Source organism: Numenius arquata, chromosome 3 (assembly GCF_964106895.1).
Source record: "Numenius arquata chromosome 3, bNumArq3.hap1.1, whole genome shotgun sequence".
NCBI classification, from domain to species: domain Eukaryota; kingdom Metazoa; phylum Chordata; class Aves; order Charadriiformes; family Scolopacidae; genus Numenius; species Numenius arquata.
In genome coordinates this window covers 215,328-238,487 of record NC_133578.1, presented here as the reverse complement: position 1 = coordinate 238,487, position 23,160 = coordinate 215,328, and the positions used below count along the sequence as shown (strand labels likewise).

At 39.2% G+C, this 23,160-nt stretch overlaps 1 protein-coding gene across 1 annotated transcript in view; it reads right to left on the bottom strand.

The window, feature by feature from the left end:
• The window catches only part of BAZ2B (bromodomain adjacent to zinc finger domain 2B), a 138,801-nt gene extending 122,903 nt beyond the window's left edge, over window positions 1-15,898 (bottom strand). Inside the window, exon 1 of the mRNA XM_074144712.1 lies at window positions 15,715-15,898. The gene's annotated coding sequence lies outside the window, so the exon portion shown is untranslated. The remainder of the gene's footprint in view (window positions 1-15,714) is intronic.
• Between the last annotated feature and the right edge of the window lie 7,262 nt (window positions 15,899-23,160).

Genomic DNA, 23,160 nt, shown 5'->3' with positions numbered 1-23,160 from the left:
GTGCCTTTTGGTCTGAATGGAATTTTACTTGCATCTACCAAAACGTTTACTAAATCAGTGACGGAAAGGTATTTATGGAGACATGCACTAAGGTCCAAGTTCTTCATTGTTAGGATTTAATGGAAACATACACAATTTAAGACACAACATATTTACTTATCAAATCCTGAAATCGCTTATCAGCACAAGAAATGAAGCAGCTCCTCAATTCTATCTTCTATTGGCACATTAATCTAACTCATGGCCTGTTCCTCAAGTCCATAACAAAAACTCCATTCTCAAGTTCTTTTTTTCCAAGTCAGATGAGTCACAAAAAGGTAAAGCAAAAGTTGCCAGAATAATTTAAGTATTTACTTTATCCTCCCCTCTAAAACATCTGTTCCCATGGAAAGAAGGAGAAACGAAGTCAGACAGTTCAGTTGCTGGCTGCTGGTTCTCCAGCTCTGCTTTTGTTCCCATGGCAACTGATGTGGCATCAGGAAAAACAAATAAAATCAAAAGGATAAACAACAGCTCCACAGCTGGGGGTAGAAGTGCTATTTCACAAAAAAAAAAAAAAAAAAAAAACACAAAAAAAAACCAAAACAAAACACACCACACAACAAAAACCAAAAAACCTCTGTACTCCAAAGTGTTAATAACATAAATTACATTAGAGGCCCTGTGCTGCAAGTCAAAAACCACTATATTCATTTAAATGTGAAAATAACCCTGGAAGTATTATCTGAAGCATCAAACTCTTCATTTATAAGAAATCTGCACAACATGAAAACTCTTCCATCACCCAGCAAAATCCTCCTTCCTCCTTACCCCTTCCTATATAAGAACATACATATATACTGCCATACACATCGTTGTTATTTATTTGCTCATGCATATCTGGCACCATAATAAATTAGCTTCACCCAGCCTTATTTTAGAACAGAAATAACTTCTGCTTTCTCTCTGCTTTTCATTTCTGAGCAGCTCAGCCCTGAACTGCCACAAGCAGCAGAGATTAAATCCAAAGTATTCTCAGTAAGTACTACCCAGTCATAGTTACACTTGGCCACTTTCTCACGAGAAAACAGAATGAGGCTGCTGTTTGGACAAAACTTTAATCGTGTCTCTGCCAGTAAAATATGGCAAAATATAAGGGGTTCCTTTGGTCTATGCACTGCTTTTTAACTCTCATTTTCTGGGCAGTTTTTCCTTTTGAATGTTTTTTTTCCTTCGATCTGGATTGTTTCTCACTCTGCTGAAACCAACAATAGGTTATGGCATACAGCTTACAAGGATCTTATTTTTCCCCACGTGTTTCCAGCTAGCTTGAGAGAGGATTACATACACCAATATATATACTTAATATAAGCGACACTGCAACATGCAGTTAGTTCAAGACTGTTTCTCACACATCAAAATACACATTAGGACTAAGGACTAGGCATGGAATGTGCTATTTTCAATACTCCCCTTCCAATTTTGACAATATTTGAGATCCAGACTATTTGAGAAACATCTGATGCTCATCTTATCAGCTATGGTATTAGGAGAATTTATTCAAGAAGCGGAATGAAAATATCCTCTTCCCCAGAATTAACTTCCTAGAGCTGGAGAGAAGGTAAAGAAATACTTAAATGGCAGGGGTGGGGTAAAGACTGAGTATACAAATATCACAGGTGATATACCCAAACACTAAATATAAACACACAGGGACTGGGAAAAAAAGGGACATGGGAAAATCCGTAAGGCTTTAGTTACAGTACACAAAATTATTCTCTATTACATTATATTAATGGCAGAATGTATACTAACAAACTCAATGCGAAGAGAGCACAGTAAGGAGCAAAGAATGAAGGACAGGATAATCCGTGATGACTGAAAAAACTGTGGTGACAGTTACAAACCAAAGATGAGTACTTTTCAATCCCTCACATAAAATCATGAAGAAACCTCCATATTCATTTAAATGTTAGAAGAATTTTCATATTTTGGGCATCCTTATTATTCCACCTACACAAATTATCAAAGACACAAAACACCAAATATTAAACAAAATTAACAGCAACTACCTCAGAATAAAGGTCCATCTACACAAGTAATAAACATTTTGAGAAAGAATAAAGGTATATATCTCTCACAAATCATAAGTATGAAGATTTAACAAACCTAACACTGCATTTCAATCACCATATCCAGCAGCCACTGACAAACACATCTTCCATTAATATATCTAATCATTCTAAGTACATTGTAATTTTGCTCTCCACAGCATCCAAGGATGATTCCACATTTAACCCAGCATCAAGTGAAAAGCATGACTTCTTGTGTTATGTTAACAAACTACTGGGTTTTGTTTCACTAGGTTATTTTAGTTTCAATATATTTAAATCATATCTGAAATGCCAAAAAAAATGTTTTCTATTTACTTCTCTATTCCCAGCATGACTTTATAGCACTTGGTTATAGCCCAAGCTGAAGACTTCTACATACCCTTATCTCATACAGAAAGTGTTCCAAAATTGATGATTCCTTTCAATTTTATTTGCTTTTTATTCTACTTGACAGGGTGACCTGAATTAATATGGTATCCTAGATGTTTTCTGTTTTGTCCTTTTTTTTTTTTCATTCCTTCCAGAAATGTGTCAAGCTTGCATTGTGACTGCTGCTGAACTGATGTTTTTAGCAGAACCATGCATTACGACTACACAGGTTTTGGCTAGGATGGAGTGAAAACAGCGTTGATAACACAGAGATGTTTTTGTTATTGCTGGGCAGCACTTACACAGAGTCAGGGCCTTTCCTACTCCTCACCCCCTGCCAGCAACGGGCTGGGGGCACAGGAGATGGGAAGGAACACAGCCGGGACAGTGACCCCAACTGACCAAGGGATGTCCCAGACCATACGGTGTCGTGCCCACCAATAAAACCCGGGGCAAGAGGGAGGAAGGGGAGGGCATTTGGAGGAATGGTGTTTGTCTTCCCAAGTTACCATTACCTGTGATGGAGCCCAGCTTCCCTGGGGATGGCTGAGCACCCGCCTGCCATGGGGAGCAGGGAATGAATTCCTTCTTTTGCTGTGCTGGTTTGCAAGGCTTTTGCTTCACCTATTAAACTGTCTTTATCGCAACCCACAAGTTTTCTCACTTTTACTCTTCTGAGTCTCTCCCCCATCCCATCAGGGGAGCATGAGTGAGTGGCTGCGTGCTGCTTAGCTGCTGGCCTGGGTTAAACCATGGCAATGACTCAAATATCTCTACCTGATGGCAGGTAATTAATTTAGAATCCATCACAGTTTATGTTTAGTTCATGTTACTCTCCCTGCTTCCCTGTGCTCCATGTGCATTACTTCAGATTCATCAGTGAATAATTTCATGCAGCCACTTAGTTTTCTGAGACTCTTCCAGTTCAATTCGATCTTTCCATAAGCACAGTTGGTTTTCCCCATGGTAAAACATTTTTTTCGTTAACAGATAAACTCAGCCTGTACTCTGCAAGGTCTTTTCAAATCACATCCTATTAAAATATATATATATCCTGCATTGTAACCAAGCCATCAAAAAATATTACATCATTCATTGTAAAGACAAACTACCCAGCAGCAGAAAACAATACGGGTCTCATGACGTACGTTGTCTGTAAGCACTGTTTGAAAGATCTTAACTAGTACGAGGTCTTAAATTACTTCTAATCTGCATGTGGCTGCTGCTTTTTCAGGATAAAATTTAGTAAGTCAGAATTTTCAGTAAACCAAAATCTATAAAGCATTTGGTGAAGTCATGCTGAAAGTGAATTTTTCTTACAAAATTGGATACATACAAAAAGTAATCTGATGCCCATTTGCCTATATAATGCAACATTTTAGAGTCAGTTTTGCATTTTTCTGTCCATAAACACAACTATAGATGTTCAATAAACAACTTTTATTATGATACTGCAATGGGATAGGTTACAGGCAATGGGCTCAGGGCTAGGCAGACCCAATCACCACAACAATTGCAAAAGAAATAACTATCTTTTCAAGAAATTGAAGATGCACAAAACAAAAGGCCCACTACGTTGTTTTTTCAGGGGAATAGTTTAGGTCTGAATTGTTTTGACCTGAAAAATGTGCATTAACAGACTCTGTGAATGTCCTTCCATGGCTAGGTAAGACAGGCAAACAATTCACAAGTACCAGTCATTTATTTGTCAGCCTACTTTTTCCTTCAAGTAAACCACCGCAAACTTTAGAATTAAAAAATATGAATGAAAAAAACTGTTATAATTAGCCATACCAGCAACTATCCCTTCTTACCAAGCCAGAGAACCCTTTCAACACAGCACTAGATCGCTGTACATCTAAAAACCACACAATAATCTTCATTTCTATCCTTGACATTCTGAGATCATAAGTAACATAACTAAATAACACAGGTAATGTCTCTAAACTGTTCCTTTTTTTGTTAGGCTAGTAAGAACTATCTACCATTCTGTCTAGCACTATATTTAAACAGGAGCACTGGGCATCTCCAGGCTGACTAAATCCTAACATAATGAAATGCAACTTTTGCTTCTAAACATCAAATACTGTATACCTCAAACATTATTCTGAAACATCTCTGAAAAAAATGTGAGTTTAAGTGTTTATCACCGTTTTCCACAATCAGCAGTTCTTGCTAAACAACATATTACAACTTGCAGTGCTATTTTCAGCCAAGAATACGGATTTACTATTTCTGGATGACCTTCTCTGTCATGGGTCTCCCCCAGAAATTAGCATATGGGTTTTTTTCTAAAAAATCTGAAGTGACTATTAGAAAGAATCAGACTTGAAATTTGGCAAATAGCTCTTTAAAATTTAAGCAAACTTTTGCAGAAAAATACAAATTATTTATTGAGTTATGAATCACTCAATTTATATATGGAAACAGACACTTTTAAGGGACTGCTAAACTAAAGAATAAGATTCTGGGTATAAACAGAACATAATATAATTAACATGAAGATTTATACACATTGCCTAACTATACTAGCACTCCAATTATCTATATTACTGCCTGTGCCACTGGAAGCAACAGGGACAACAAACACTGAAGAATAAACCCTTCCCTCAGTCCAAGTTTTATAAGATTATTACTAGAATGCAGGCCAGTTCTGTTGAGGTCAATGTATGAAGCAAAAAAAAAAAAACCTCAGCTTTATCAAGTGTGTTAGAGATCCCACTTAACCTGCATTTCAACTGTCTCTTACAACATACAGGACAGATGATTCCATAAGATCACTGTTTGTGTATTTATTTTAAGCAGCTTGCAAGATACCAGAACTACAATAATTATACAAATTAAGTATATAGAGGCAAAGAAATTTTTAAAAAGTGATTGTCCCCCCTACATGTCTGTTTTATTATAAAGTCTTTACACTATTAACAGATCTTTCAAAATACATAATTCATTTCCATGACTGCAAAAAGACTGTAGGCTACACTTAAATGCTACTCTAAACCACTTATATCAATACAATAAACTTTGTAATACCCTGTATTTTCATAACATAATTGGTAACACTGAAAATTTACTGGCATCTGCAAGAATCAAAAGGTTATAAATTTATCTCAATGATAATCAGAAACAGCTTGACACATAGAAAACATCTCTCAAATAAACAGGAAAGTATTCCAACCTGTTCTGTATCTTTATCACATACAAATGAATTACCTAAGCATCAACCATTCCTTTTAGTTCCTAACACAAGGAGAAATATGGCATTTTATAACTGATTGCACTTACTAGAATCATAGAATGGTTAGAGTTGGAAGGAACCTTAAAGATGATCGAGTTCCAACCCCCCTGCCTTGGGCAAGGACGCCTCCACTAGAGCAGGTTGCTCAAAGCCCCGTCCAGCCTGGCCTTAAACACCTCCAGGGATGGGGCATCCACAGCTTCCCCGGGCAACCTGTTCCAGTGCCTCACCACCCTCACGGTAAAGAATTTCCTCCTAATATCTAGTCTGAATCTCCCCTCTTCCAATTTAAAATCATTACCCCTTGTCCTGTCACTACACTTCTTGACAAAGAGTCCCTCTCCGGCTCTCCTGTAGGCTCCCTTCAGATATTGGAAGGCTGCTATGAGGTCTCCCCAGAGCCTTCTCTTCTCCAGGCTGAACAACCCCAGCTCTCTCAGTCTCTCTTCACAGGGGAGGTGCTCCGTCCCTCCGATCGTTTTCATGGCCCTCCGCTGGACGCGTTCCAACAGGTCCGCGTCCTTCCTGTGTTGAGGACTCCAAAGCTGGACACCATATTCCAGGTGGGGTCTCACGAGTACAGAGTAGAGGGGGGTAGAATCGCCTCCCGTGACCTGCTGGCCACGCTTCTCTTGATGCAGCCCAGGATGGGGTTGGCTTTCTGGGCTGCCAGCGTGCACTGCCACCAGTGCACTTACCATTAGTTTTATGTTAATAAGCGAGTTCCTTCCCGCATGCCTTTTGACTACTTCTTTGAATGATGAACACATTTCTTCACGCAGTTGGAAAAAAATACTTCCAAACTAACCCTCCGGACAAGACTCAGCTATGGAATCAAGACTCCCTGCTCTTGTTCAAAACTATGTTTGGTTCATTGAAGACAACTTGCTATACATTTAAGCCTTAGCGAGGGAAATAAAGCTGAAAAGCACTTCTAGAAAAGAAAGACAGACGACAACTGCAGAAAAATGCAGTGCTAATATCACAGTTAAATGCCAAACGCTAAAGGACATTCAGTAACAGTTTGTTGTCATGACAGGAATATATTCTTTCCTTAAGCCTTTTGTTCTTTTCTAAAATTTAGTTCTCCAAACACTCTTATATGCATTAAGTGGCAAGTAAATGATACAAACCCTTTAGTATTATTTTTATTTGGTAGCTCTTGGCAAGTCAAAAAGAAAAGAAAAAAAAAACACCAGGAAAAAAAAAAAAGCCCTGAAAAACAAATCACCTTGACAAATGGAAGGCCTCTAGTGTGCCATTCAAAGACTTGGCAGTTTGGGACATCCTTATTTTGTGTTCAAACATTCATCCACTTTGCTTAAATCCTATTCTCCAAATCTTTTGTGATACATTCAAGCTATGACTAAATCCATGTGCTTTCTCTACTCAGTTGCCAGGAAAATAAAGAATTGCTGAAATGTATTACTGTGATTTTCTTCAATAATCTATACCCTTTCATTTTCTTTAATCAAGACTTTGGATCTCAACTTTCTTCCCACTTGTCAGACTTTCTTTGGGAGAGTAGCTTTTTATGAAGAAAAAAATTCAATCAAGTCTGCCGTTGTCCAATTATCAAAGATTAGTAAGTAGACTATTCCCAGCCGGGAGGGTGTGGGGTGAGAAAAGTATCCATTTACTTATTTAGAGTTCCACTTAAGTTAATTTCCCTGAAAGAGCCAAAATTGAACTCTCTATTGTTTCTAACATTAGACTTGGTAAGTAAAAAAAAAAAAAAAAAAAAAAGAAAAAAGAGGAATTCTCCTTGCTCTGAAAGCTCTTACAACTGTGCTACAAATAATTTGTTTCTGGCATTACAGCTGTTGTAGAGGCTGGGTCCGGTCCCCAAGTGATCTAAATACTGAGCACTCTTCTGCCTCACTCTTCTCCTACACCACACAGCTGTAGTGTCAACTATTATCTCTGATCTAGCTCTTTCATCAACAGTGAAAAGAAGCACTGAGGTGCTTAAGGGTAACTCCAAGGATGAAAAATGAGCAGAGCTGCAGTGGAAAAATACTGGTTTGCATTTCTTATGGTTCAGCCTTTTTAAAATTGCTGCAACTACTTAGAAAAGACCACAGCTGTAGGGAGTGATAATATCTTTTATTAAATTAACTGATAACAGCTTGAAAAACTAGACTCTCTTTCAGGCATGTACGCCTGATATTTTTATCTCACTAACTGACTAACACAGTGAGGAACCTTCCTTAATGGCTTCCCATCTTCCTGGATCCATACATAAAAAGTAAGAACTTATTCGTATCTCTTTTCCTCAGGGATACTTTCTACCTACCGATCAGGTTATGAGGTAGTAACTTACAACATACTGGATCCAAAGATGTGTGGGAGTGGGCATTTTGGGCCCCCTTTTATTCCCACAGGAACTAGGGATGTTTGGAAAATGATTTTTATAGTCAAAAGTATAGTTCTCCTTTTAGAAGTTCCAGTCACGAGGGCAAGCAAGGATACAGCAAAGTTATCAAACTAAGTGTATAAACTAGTGGAAATGCCTCGCTTTATTTCTAACCTGGAAAAGCAAAACTGAAAGCAGAGGGATCAACTTCACTAACACAGCTTAGATACATATTACTAACCAATATTTCAAAGTATGTATTTTTCACATTATACTGACAGATAAGCTTACCCACGTAAGAGTACAGTCTAATATATCCATTATTTTTTCCATGTGATACTCAGCAAGACTGTGCTTACTACTATTTTACTACACCATCATTTTGTGTAATATAATCACATTTTATACTTCTGGGTTTTCCTCCCAAAGCACTAGGCATACAATGTACGAAAAACACAAATTTCAGCAACTACGATTTTAGCAAGGTAACCTTGGGTAAATCTAATAAAGATTCCTTATTCAGAACAACAAAAGCTACCAAAGGGCTACAAAGGTTGGCTGACATTACTTTTTTAGGCCGCTTTACATAACAAGGTTTTGTATTTAAGAGGTATGTCACTGCTCATACTTACACTTTGTTTCTTCACCTCACAGTTTATCATTTTATTCAGCATTTAGTTAAAATTAAATATTTAACATTGAGGCTGTTCTATGATGCAAGCACAGCTAAAAATGAAAGGCCTCTGTGGCTGCAGTGACCAGATTTCAAATGCAGGTAGATCAATAAAAAAAGCTCAAGCACGGCCTCCGTGTGTGAGTAGAATGGTTTATAATAGCTTGCAAATGACTTATGTGCTTGTTGTAACCAGCTGTTCTTAAATTATGAATATGCAACCAATTCATGTTAAAGCCAAATCCCAGCACTATTTCTACAGGGAAATCCCAGTAGTTTTAGCTTGTTTTACACGTTAGTTCTGTTAAGGATACAAATAGCAGTAAGCTTCAGAACAAACAGGACCAAACCATCGTGGTTTCATGCGCTAAGTCCATTATCACAGCAGGGGGTTGTCAATCTCTAGAACTTTCCTTTAACAGCTCAGGCAATACAACAATGATATCCCAGCCAAAAGATAAAAAGAAGAAAAAAAAAAAAAAAAAAGCCCTCCCCATCAGACCCAAAAGCCCCAAAGCCCCTCTGCCAAGCGCAGGCTTTTCTGCTGCGGCCAATCAGGCCATCAGCCCTGACCCACTGGAAGGCTTGCATCAAGCCTCGAACACTTACAAACATCAATCATAAAAACAAAGACAGGACACCGAATTATACAGTATTAACCTCCAGGGTTTGCATACAAAGACCTTAGATTTATTTATGTCCTAGCACATTAAGAGCTTCAGTACACTGTTCTTTACACCAAACCGGCTGCCAATTTGATGAACCTCTCTGCCCTCAGCAGGAATACAGTGTCTTTGATTAATGAGTGCATGCTTGTGGAAAAGCATAAGAACAGAACGTGGGGCAAAATCCCAACAATTGTGTCCCTATGCATCCACCAGACCAATAATTTTTTTCCAATAATTTTTGTCACACTGGTTTTCTTTTGTACAAGAAGACTGAGGGCTGAGGAGGGGGTTGTGGGGTTATTTTGCTGATTATATTTGGATATCACACACCACTGTTCTGAAACAAGTATCTGATAAAATGGAATGCATTGTTTATTAATGAATCTTTCAGTGTTAGAAAAACATGAATTGATACAAATTGATTAATAAAGAGTCACAATATAAAAAAGTTAGCTACATATTCAAAGTGAAAGAAAAAACACTCCCTAGAAGATTTCAAAGTTTTTAGCTTCTCGTCCAACTCAGATTCAAGCTCAAGAACAGCTAGGCAGAGTATTTTGTGCCTTGAAATCACTATATTTAATAAACATTCTAAAGAAAATCTAACTTACACTTCCCATAATTTGCAAGAAACCACCAGTAGGGCTCTCCATGATTCAAAAATTAAAATTCTTTATTATCCCTTCCAACAATTCCAGAGCAGAAGTTCTGTGTGAGGCTCCAAAAAAAAAAAAAAACATTATCTGATGGTCACTGCATTATTTCTAAACCTACCTTTTTTCCAAGGTTTTATACTGCACACACTACCGGGGACAAGTTTTTATACTTAGCAGACCCATTAATTTCAATGGGATCATTGCTAATGTAAACAGTCCATCAGGTAGACCAATTTTTCAGATGGTGCCTTTACATTTTTAGTAGTTTGAATTTTAAGGTCTCGTGTGATTCCTCCCTCAAGGGCTAGAAAAATCTCTGCAATCTCTTTTTGCAAACTACCAAGGCTTAACCCATTCAGCTCTTTACAATGCCTGACCTACATCAAGTGAAAAGAGAGTCTTATATCCTTCACACACAGAAAACAAGACATTCAGGAGGCCCTGATGGGTGTGAGTTGGAAGGCAATGGGAGAGATTTCACGTTAATAGCAACAGGCATCATCCTTCTGAAAGAATGAAATAGTCACTGACAAGCCCAGCACATCTTTTTCTAAGTCCGTACTTTCAGAGACTATGTCCAAGAGATGATCTGTCACTAGGAAAGGTTTAAAAATACATACTTTCTTTGATATTTGTCTTTTCCCCACCGATCTGAAAAACATTCACATAAAGAGAGGATAAACTGGTAGTAGGAATTTCATCAAATGCACAAATTACTTTCTGTTAAACTAAGCATGGAAAAACCCTGTATCCCCTTTCCTTATTGCTACATTAAAAAACCAAAACAAGGATAAGACTTCCTCGCTCTCTGAGAGCGTTTTTTTCACTTGTCTCATTAAATGTTAATACTGCAATAAAATATTGCCATATTTCGATATTTGCAACTTCTCCTCCCTCCCCAAAAGAAGAAACAAAAATCGAGATGACACTATAAAACTACTTTTTTACTAATTTTACCATTTTACTATTTTTTCTACTATCAACTTTTTGTGATATTGATATAAGACAAAATTCTTCTGTACATCAGAGTCCTTATCTGTTTAACAGTGAAATTAATAACATTCTCACCTTCATAAAAGTACTAAGAAACACTAATAAAAAAAATAATATGAACCTACTATTTTCCTTACATAAACGTTTTGATGATTCCTTGTTGCTTTGTTTGTTGATTTTTTTCCCTTTTTTTTTTTTAATAAGCAGGCAAAAATTGGGGGAGTGGGGTGGAGGAGGATCTATTTAATCTGACTAATATAGTGTCCTTGTTTCTGTTCCTCATCAGTAAAGAGTAAGCAGGAAAGAACTCCAGAACCCCACCACTCAAAGACGCACTTTCACTCTACCATTACACAGAAAGAATAAAAAAAAAGTTTCGAAGTAAAAATGTAGTAGTATAACCAAAAATTTTTAAAAAGCATAAATGTCAGTCAGAAAGAGGATGTTTTATTTCCTTCTTTAATAGAGTGGGGAAGATCATCTGCAGTTAAATTTTGAATTCTGCATGTTATCTTCACCATAAACTTCCAACTTCTTCAAAATATGTTGACAAACCCACACTTACTACATTTTGTCAATGTTCAGAATGTTGTAAACTACCCCAAAAAAATCACAAAAACCACTGCTGTCCTTGACACCTGTGTCAGCATGTCCTCTGATAGCAATTTACAATTAAGAACTAGTTTATAACGTGGTGTGTCATAATTTACTGAATGTACTGTAGTAAACCAAAATTATCTCCGAAGTTGAACAACATTTGGGAGAAAACTGGTAAACTTTAGGAATCTTCGTTGGGCCAAATTATCTAAGCGATGAAAACACAAAGTACCACTCTTCTATAATCTTCTGTTAGACTAAAGTCTGCTGATTTTCAAAACAAAACAAAAAACAAACCACCAACACCCAGTATTTGGTTTTATTTAAAGATACCCATGACAGGGGTATAACAGTGAAGCGATATGAACTGTGGGATGCCCTTACTATGTCAGCATGTGTAGCAAATTGCATTTTTGGTTGTGCTAAATCTACCTCCCAACAGCTAAAATCTCTTAATCCCAAATATGCCATTATAAGAATACCGCAAAACTAAAAGCAGTCAAGTAGTAATGCCTCCTTTCCCTAATTCAGGGAGATGAGACAGAAAGCACAAACTTCCTTTTCTTTGCAACCGTGATATTCCACATCTTGTGTAGGAACAGAAAAGTAGCAACAAAGACATTAACAATTGCAGTTCAAGCTGGGAGTGACTGTTCTGTTTCAATTCAATGACACCACTAATGGCTTCTTAGCAGTTCCATGAAATCAACCAGCTGTCAAGTCGATGCATCAGAAGGAACAGTTATGCACTCCCATAAGAAAAAGCAACACATCAGGATGTTTTGCAAAACATCTGCTCCTTTACACTGCAGTTCTATAATAAACATGCAAACAAAGAAAACGAGAAAAAGGGCAACAGGACTAAAAAGAAAGACTTCCATTACTTCCTTATTTGCATTTTCAGTGTCTTCTAAAAAGACAACAAATTCAGTCATGTAGCACTTTCTTCTTATCATAAGATTAATATAAAGATTAAAGAAATATACTGCAATGGTCAACCAATACTTATTCCCTCCATAACATAAAAACACTAATTTTTCTTTTGAAAATGCAAAGCACCTTATTACAGTTCATGAAAATCAATTATTTCCCACCAAAAGGCACAGAGCATGTATTTAGCTATCTATCCCTTAACACTATTCAAATAATTTTACGATGTTACAATAATCTACAAGAATGAATCTTAAAAACAATTACTTCTTGTGGGAAGAGTGACTTCTAAGGAACCCAGCACAATGGGTTTTAGTTTAAAAAAAAAAAAACAACACACACCAGGATAAGAAATACCAATACTACAATTCTAGTTTATTTTCAATATATATTAGTCACAAACCCTTATTTTGTGCCATTCAGAACAGACTTCGGGTCAGTAATGAAAAGGGAACATTGTCTGATCCTCCGAAGAAACATTTTTTACTCTCCTGAGAGTTCTATTTATGAAGAACTTTATTACAACCTGGTATTAATACTCCATTGCTTGCAAGGAATCGCTACCATCTATGATTAAACAAATATCCCCTGCTTGAAATTCAAGGAGATACCTTAACAACTTCTAATGCTTCCTCTATACACACTTTACAAGAATTACTTTAGCGCTACCGTTTTCTTAATATCATGTAGTTTATTGATTTTGCAGCGTTGTGACAAAGACGCGTATGTAGTTTATTATGAGACATCAAGTATACTATCATTTTCTGAAACTACTTATCCTCTGTTGCTCACCATTTATAATCTGTCAAATCTCCCAGACCTTTGTTGCATGTATAATTTAGAACCATCTGTTGTACATGCTTTCAACTATTTAAACATTTTCATCTACCTAATATTCACGTAGCTGGCAAACGCTCAATTCAACCACACTTTCTGATGCAAAAAAAAGAAAAACCAACAAAAAAGAAAAACAAACCACACACACCCCTCAAGGTAAGTATCTCATCACCTTAAAGAAAATTTAGGTACATCATTCAGTACTGACTTGGATAGAAAAACTAACAGCTATTCCTATTATTTTCTATATTAACTGTTGTCAATGTTTTTCTCAACCCCAAAGACAAAGAAAATGCAAATTAAATACAGGCAGTTTCATGTTCTCATTAGTGTGACTGTAAATATGCAGCAAGTAAGATGAGTATAGGAAAAAGAATGGAAAAACAGAACTTTACCTACAATTGTTATTCCTTATCAAATACACTGTGTTAGACTGTCATATCATGTGACCAGAAAAACTTCTATGAGATTAAAAAAAAAAAAACAACGTGCAATTGAAAATTAAATTAACAGAACAGTACCTTTCATTGTTTCCCTTTTCACAACAGCTGACAGAGCTTATAGCCAGAGGTAAAGAGATTTTTATTTTTTTTTAAATGAGTTTAGCATAGTAACTATGTTTTGCCACCCACATTATACAGTATCTGGAACATAACCTAAACTACATGTTATATGTATATAGGTACTTCCAAGCGAAACCTTTTAACAATATAGTTTAATAAGTTCGTTGCTTCCAATTATGCCCCCCAAATTTATAATTAAAAAATGGAACAACTGTGTATTTCCACGTTCCTCATCCCAAGTAGAAACTGTTTCTTTCTCAGGGAAGATTCTGTACGGAGCGTTTCATGTAAACCTCACATCAGATTACTACTTTCTGTAAACAAAAATAATGCAAATCTCCGGATGATTCGTTATTTAACATAAGAACTTCGGAATGTTTTTTTGAACAACCAAACAGTTTAGCAAGCGTTACGCATCAAACACTAAAGGCCAGGACAGAAAAAAAAAAAAAAAAAACAAACACAAATACGGGGGGGCATGCAGGGGAGAAGAATAGCCCAAAAGCACCATTATTTCTCTACCCGTTAAAAAACCAGACACCAGATAAAGCAGCATATTCTTAATGTTCCCTGAACGCGCAGTCTCAACTAGGAACCTTCCTCTCCAAAGTGCGGTTTACAACACGCTGGATCAGGAATTCCGGGGGAAAGCACGCTCTCTTGGAAAAATTCCCCTTAAACTTTATATGACGTCACTGTCTGTCCCTGTAACATTTCCTAAACTTTAAGTCTTATCCAAAAGGACTTTAAGGATTTCCATTCGTTCTCTCCTAACAGAAACGGGCAGAGTTGGGAATAAAAATTTACCCAAGATGGCGAGAGGCTCGTTGTTTAGAGGGCAGAAAAATGGAGGATATTGTAATATACACAAAGGGATAAATTTCAACAACTCGGCCCCAGGCTGCAGCTGCCCGTTTCTCTTTATAAGGAAGCTACGCGCACAAAAGATGAAGGCGGCGGGGCCCGCGGCGGGCTGGCTGCGCGGAACGGAGCGGCCCCACTCCCGGACCACCCCCCCGCCCCCAACCCCCCTCCACCGCAGGCTCGGGCGCACCTACGCACCCGCGCAGTAGTACGCGGCGGCGGGGGGAACGTCGGTGCAGAGGCAGAGCATGCTGCGGCCGCCCCCCGCGCCCCCCGTCCCAGCGGCCGCTCCGCGCGGCCCCGCCGAACGCCTCACACCGCTCCGCGCCCGCGCAGCGCCGGCCGGCGCGGCAGGGCCGGCCTGACAGCCGCAGCTGGCGGGCCGGCGCCAGGGGAGGGGAGCGGAGCGGGGGGGGCTCGGCAGCGGGGAGCGGTGCGGGCGGGCCGGCGGGGAGCGCACCGCGCCACACAAAAGAGTCGCACGCCGGCCCAGAGGCTGCGGCGGCCGCCCGCAGGGACGTGACCGGCACCGCCCGGCCGAGGTACGGGGTCGCGGCCATGACTAAAGTTTAAAACCGCTCGGGATCCGGACCGTCCCGCCCCGAGACGCAGCAGGACTCGCCCCTCCGCGGCCCCCCCCCCCCCCGCAGCTCTGTCCGGGCCGGGCCCCGCGGCGGGACCGGCACTGGCGGCGGGGACGCGGCCGGCCCAGCACAACAAAGAGGCGATGGGCATCGGCGGGGAGCGGCTAGCGAAGGGGGCGAAGCCTCAGCCGGGGAGCCCCGGCGCGGGCTCAGCGCGGCAAAGCGCCGTCACGTTCCAGGCGTTCGTCTGGAGGAAAAACTCTCCCCGCTCGCGGGGAAGCAACCGAACTCACCTCCGCGGTCCGGCGGCGCGCTGTCGGTGGCGAGGCCAGGCGGTGGGGCGGTGCAGCGGCGGGGCCGGGCGGCGGGGCGGTCCGGGGGGAGCGCTGCCCGCCTTGCCGGTGGTGGGGCCGGGCTGCGGGGCGGTCCGGCGCCGGGGCCGGGCGGTGAGGGGAGGCGGTCGGCCGTCGCGCTGCCCGCCCTGCCCGGCGCTCTCCAGAGTCTCGCGCAGGCGGGAGGCGGGGCGGGGGCGCGCGGGCGCCTGTGCGCGCGCGCGGCGGGCGCAGCGGTGAGAGCCTCGCGCCGGGCCGGGCCCTGCCGGGGGGGGTTCGGCCGCACCGGCCGCCAGTGACGTCAGGCGGCCCCGCGCCGGTCGCCGACAAAGCGCGGCTGGTCCGGGGCGTGGGGGGGAGGAGGGAGGGAAGAGTCCCACCCACGCCCCCCCGGCCCTGTCAGTACCGACCCACCGACACACACACCCCCCCCTCCCCGTCCCCAAAAAGTTACGGACGGTGCCTGTGTCTCAAACAGCGACAAAAGGGCGCGACCCGCTTTTGGTCATTTTTCACCCATGGCTTTATCGGGCGGTTGGCGGTTGCCCCCCTTCAGCACCTGAATTAATTCTTGCTCTGCAGATTAAGTTCAGGCGAAAAAATTAATTTTGATACGGCGAAAAAGAATCTGTGGTACAAACAATAGCCATCTCCTGAAAAGAAAAATAAAGAAGGCGACCCATTTCGAAAGAGGAGACATTTTAAAGAAGCCTCGCAAATCAGAAATTCGCAGTGGAAGCAACGTTCAACTTTTATGCTCTAGAAGAACTAGATCAATTCAATTCAAGTAAAAGAGGCGACTGCGTTAAAGTTACGGGGAAGCATTAAAATTCATCAGCTGTTGACACAATAATTTTTTTAAAAATAGTTTATCTTTTAAATATCGATGTTCCGCCTCTCCTGAAACAACCCTTAGGGGTTACGTGTAAAAAAGTGAAGCCTGCGCTCCCCTGCCCCAGCCCCTCCAACCGCCCCCCCGGCCCCTCCCCGCGCCCTCCCGCACCCGCCGGGGCAGCGCGCGGCTGGGCAGCCCCGGGACGCGCCCCGCAAAGCCCAGCGCTCCCGCCCCACGGTCACGCCACGCTGCAGGGAGGAACACCCCAGAGATTTCAGTATGAGCCAGTAAAAACCGTACGTGCGGAATTCGAGACTGTGCACAGCCTGTCAGCCTTGTTAAATGCTACATGCAAGCATTTTAAAAATCAACATTACTGCTAAATAAAGCTGATCTCAGCATAAAGCACGACGCATATGTAGAAAGATGCCATTGTTTTGTGTTTCCTCTCCAGCCACTGGCTGTGATTTTAATTGTGCTGGAGGATCTTCATTAGTATTAACACATGGGGAGATTTTACAAAGCTGCTTCATTAGGGGAAAAAAAAAAAAAAAAAAAAAAAGCTTGGCAGACTAGCTCTTTTTGCATGCAATGAGAATGTCAGCCTTACCTCGGTCATTTGTAACATAATAAGTGCAAGCACAATGATTGCGATGCAGGAGCACTGGGGGAAGGGCAAAAATGCTGCCTAATACGGATATGAGGAAAGAATCCTTCTCATTACACAGTAAAATGTATGCTAAAAATTAGTGAGGATGATGTCTCATGAGATTCATGCTAAATACATTAATGTGCTGATATGTTTTTAATTATTATTTTTGTACTAGTTTATTTCATTCCCAGGATTCACATCCAGCAGCAAAGGTTTGCTTGCATTTATTGATTTTTTTTGTCCGCCACATTCCCGGAATACAGATTTTAATCATTTCACTACACCACACTTGGTAATTTCATTAAAAACTGGAACCTTCCATCCCCAGAAAGGCATTTAATTTCAATGACACACAATTTCTTTTAGCAGCAAACTGTCTCAACAGTAAAAGCTGGCCTAAGGTTCAAATGCATAATTTAGACCCGAGTTCTCCATGCTCTGCATTCCTTTGAAGCTATAATTTGACTAACTACCTAATAACTGTAATAAGGACAATGATTTCCTTATAATATGTTATTAACCCATATTTAATTAACTCGGAGGCCAAGCTCTGTACATGTTTGATTGGGTCAGTACCTCTCTGACCTCAAAATTTACTAATAATGGTCTTGAAAAAAGAGTGTGGGATAAGAATGACTATGGGTACAATAAATAGCTGTTTTGCTCAGGATGTTATGCATCAAAAACTCATGCATTTTCCAAGACAACAATATTGTCACTCAGGAGATAACAGGATTTTGTAAGGGGAAACAAACAATGGATCTAGATAATTCACTATCACATTTACTCCCTGTTATGTACATATTTAATGTCTCTGCTTGTAACATTTAAAATAAATTCTAGTATCTATTATTATTACGATTACTCTAAATAACAATTCTAAATATATTTTTTGCCATTAATAAGCCAAACCCTAGAATCTTGTGAAAAATAAAGAAGTGTGTATGTTTGGACAATGTTATGTAATCTTTGTTTTCCATAATGCTCAGCAGGACAGAAATTAACCAACTTGAATACAGAACCACAGGCCCCAACACATACTACTTCTCCTCGTCACAAAGATCAGCCAACTATCCAAATTTAAACCACTGGGATATATTTGACATCAAAATATGAACAATATCTTTCTCATTACAATGAGTATTAATTTGGCCTTCAGTCAACAATTTAAAGTAGTTTTAGGTAACTACACAGTATTTTATAGTCTGCACCAAAATGTTTTAAAAGGTACTGGTTTTCCATTGGTCACAAATAAATCAGTTTTACTACTGCAAAACTTCCTAAGGTTTTAAAAATGTATTAGCAATTCCTTTGTTTTAATATGCTTATTCAACAGAAGCTGTTGTTAGTGGATGCTACTAATGCATTTAAAGCTATTAACTATTACATCAGAAGGGTTCCTAGCTTTCAAATTTGGCTGTTCTCCCCCAGGCAATATTAACGCTGTAATTCTCAATTTTAAAAAATGCAAATTCAAACTGCGGTACGTATACTACAAAACCAGGATTCTTGTTTCTTTTGCTTTCTTTGTATGATGAAATAATTACAAATATAGTTAGCCTTTGCATTATTTACAGGCTTCCAGTGTAAACGCCATAAAAAAACCCCAATGTACCACGTCAGAGTATTGTTTTGTAGTTCATTCTCTCTTTTCTACTATGCTTATTGACCCTATCATTAATATTTCTTTAACTAGCTGCACCCGCCAATGCATTCATAAACTTAATTTCTGAACTGGGAGAAAACAGAAATAAAATCACATAAGCTCCATATTTGCAGGCATGTAACCTCACACATTTGAATAATTACGCTGATGTCACTAGGACAATTTACGTACCATACATAAGTGTCGGGAAGGTCAAGCCCAGGATTCCTCTGGGGCTGTGTAGGCGGAGTTCACAGTAACGATCTCCCCAAAGGCAATGCCAGTTTAAGGGGTTCCCCTCTTCCCCGCCCCTGTTCACAGGTTAACAGCACGGGTTTACAGCCCGTCATGCGCAGCCATTCGGCTGGTTGTGGGACGATGTTCTAAGGTCAGTGAGTAAAGTTAAAACCCACACAAACGTTTCCAGGCTCTGATCTTGTAACACGGTCTATTCTAGGCAGACCTAAAGAAACAAAAAGTCTTTGAAAGTGTTTTAAAAGGCTATGCAGTACTCACTAGAGACTTGAAACCATACTATATGCTTCTGTTAACAGATGTCCTGGCGTAGTGTTTGCAAATCATGTATTTTATTATTATAATTAAGATGGATTTGACACACAGTAAGGACCAGCAGAAAGTTACCACCAACGAAAAAATAGTTTTTGCAAGGTTAGTAGGACTAGTCATTCTCCCAGTGAAGGGTAGAAATGGTTAGCATTTAATGCATGCTATTAATAAAAAAATATAAAAGTTGATTTTAATAAAAAACAATATCTGAATATATCATTCAATTTTGATGTGCAATCTATGTTTTAAAACATTACATTCAAAAGTAGTAACAGTAAACCAGTTAAAAGCATACCCTTTTGGCTGAATTTACTTTGTGTTTAGGAGGTTTATTCTCATCACAGTACTTGTCGGCATCACAGGGGTTATGCTACCACTCTGACAACTACTTATATAGGTTAATATGTCTAAACACTACTGGCTTTATGCTCTTACACCCCTGATTTTATTACGTCATCCTACAGTGGTCAAATGAGGATCTGCTTCTCCTCGCTATAATGAAAGAGGTTAGAAGTACAAAAGGCCAAGGAATCTTTAAAAGCACAAATAAGTTTATATACAATATAAAATAAACGTAATAGCTTTGCAACTGGATTGATGTGTTCACCGCTAAGTTGCTTCCAGTAAGACACGCTGTTTACTTGCTGAAAATAAGTATGTAGGTAACTTCTCTTCTAAAGCTTTGCAAAGAGGCTGAGGCAAATGAATCCCCAGAAGAACAGCTGTAACTGTTTGCAGAAAATACAGATTGGAAGTCAGATGATGTGAACAAGAGCCAAAATAAAAATTTCCAAAGGATGGGAAAGAATTTAGACTGCAACTTCACACATACTATCAAAGCCTAAAAACCTTCCCTAAGGAGTTTCTGCATCAGCCTATGTTAAAGACAACTTCCCAAACACGCTTATCAGAGAGTGCACTCATCACAAATCTTAGTGAAAGATATAAAATTAGCTAGAAGTTATTTCCCTTCAGTCCTCAATTGTTAAAGGGTACTTCTGCTCTTCTTAAAATACGAAGAAATATATGATTAATTCTGCCAACTCCATTTTAGCAGTATCATACCCCAACTTGGCTTCTGTAGCTCCCCCAGCACCTCTTTCATGTCTTCTCCCGTCTGAAAGCCCACAGTGTGAACAAAAATAGTATTTGTATTAACCATTTTAATCACTGACAATGAGAAATGTCAGTTCATTCTAAACAATTAAACTATTAACCCTGTTAGATCGACAAACTAATATTCTTCACTATGTCCCCTCTATACTAGTATTCTCATTCTGTTTTCCAGTTAAAATATAGGGCTTTGTCTTGTACTTGGAACCCATGTTTGATTCTAAGTACTAGAGTGCTTTCAACTGCAAGTTGATTGGAGCAGATATTCAGGATGTAATTTAGACCCTTGGAATTAATGAAAAATAAGCTAATTTTAAATTTTTCAGTCAGGTAATAAAACACTTCTACGTTAGAAAAGACTTAGGTTGCCTTTTTTCTATTTGACTGGAAAAACACCAGCCCCACCAACAGTAATGTTAACAATTAAGGTACTGAAAATCTTTTATTACCATGAGAGCTCACGTTGTTCTATCAAAATCTTTGCAAAATAAAGTGACCAAAAGAGATACATAAAAACAAAAAATCTAGGGGGGGTGGGGTGGGGTGGGGTGTGTATCATAGTCTCTTATAAGAAATAAGACAGGGAAATACAACCTTGCAAATCTAGTTCATTTTTATCTTCTTCCAAAAAAAAAACCAGATGCTTTTTTTCTATTTAGGCATATTTGACATTTCCCCTTCCCTGTCTAACTCTACGAAATACCTTCCAAAATAGCTCTGTTAATTTTCTTTATGTCTATGAAGCTCTCTTTTTTCTGGACCAAAATTAAAGTTGAGTTTTCTCTGACGAAAACATGTAGTATGGGGTTTTTTTTCCCCTTCCTGTTGCCTCTTTAACCACAAGGATTCAAAAAAGCCCACCTCAAAATTTAGTGTGGATCTGTAGCAATTACACCCACAAGTGACAAGAAGCTCTTTCAGGGTGGAGTACAACAGCTGTTACACAGCAGACAAGACTACACAATAGTTTAGGACAGGAAGTGATGGCATCGCTTATTAAACTATAGCTAAGCAGGAAATAACCTTATGTAATTAGCCAACTTGGAATTTGGCCAGGTCATGAGGATTAAGAACTCTTGCAAAAGTTCAGCACACACTTTATTAATTGTCCACGAACTTAATTTGAAAGCATAGCATACTGTGACTGCATATATAGTACAGTATGCAACTAAAGAAGCTATGACAAATTATTTTGTCAGTATATACATATTCAAGTTGGACTTGGGCTATTAAAGATAAGTTACCTTTAGTGTACTTCAAGTAGTTTTATCCTTGAAATACTATGTAGTTGGCTACCTTTAAAGCTACCTTGAATTTATACATATTGTCTACCTGATTTTTAGCATATTAAAACAGAATACTGCAGAATTTCTTTTCAACACTCACCAATACTGTGACACAACACAGATGGGTTCTAGTTTGTTGGTTTTTGGTGTTTTGTTTTTCTTTTTTAAAAGAGGTGCATGCTGGCCAGATTTTATTTGATTAAGACCTCTCGTGCCTGCAAAACATCTAGTTTTGAGGCACAAACTGCCTTTGCTCATGCAGTTCAGATTCTTAGGCTTCTAGTTCTTCTCTTAATCTATCTTTATTGTGTTTACAAATAATGTTGTTAAAGACATTATTAACATGATTTATCTTTTAAGAACTTAGTGATGTATCCATAAAATAGAAAACATATAAAACAGAATAAGGATAACTGCGAGAAAGCTAACCTGGAGGATAACTCGGATGAATTTACAAAACCATGTTCATAAAGAAAAACCCAACATCCTAAAATACCATTCAACCAACATACACATGTATGTTTGATCAAATTAACCCGATACCTTTCCATTACAAAGCCTTTATTAACTACTTCTTCCCAGAAAATGATTTAACTTAATCTGATACTGTATCATTGCAGATAACTTCATTGATTTGATTAAATATGTCGGGTACAATAACTGGTGAAGTAATTTAAGCCAAAGTACGCAATACGTCAAAGTCCTCTGATTCATCTCTACAGCCATTGAATGGCTTTTCCAACAATACCACTAAGTGAAAGAAATACAGAGGATGGGGGTCTAATGTCCAAAGAATGTTCTCAGCATAACAAAATCAACCAATTAGTGTATTTCATTTTTCCCCTATATCATAAATGCTATTTTAGATGAGAGCTAGATTCAAAGGTAAATTATACAATGATCCTTAAAAGTTACACTTAGTTGTTCTTTCTTCATTGCCTCACAAACAGTAACCCTTAAATTTGAAAACTGCTAATGATTACGTCCTTTCTATAAATAAGGCAGAGGTAGGCAGAACTAAGAGCTGAAATTATAACCTTGTGATTCTAAGTCCTACAAAGTTCCACCTTCCAAACACCAGACAAAAACTTTTTAGGATGAGTTTTGTACTAAAGTTAGTCGTGCATGTTGCTGAAGAGATACACATTCCAGAAAGTGACCGTTTTCCAGGAATTTGGTTTATAATAACACAGTATGTAGAAGAGTTCAGAAGTATTCTTCCTGAATGCAATACTGACTACTGCCATATTTTTAAAATGTTTATCCTATCTCTACGCCTTCAGAAACTCTTGCTAATCCACTATTTCTT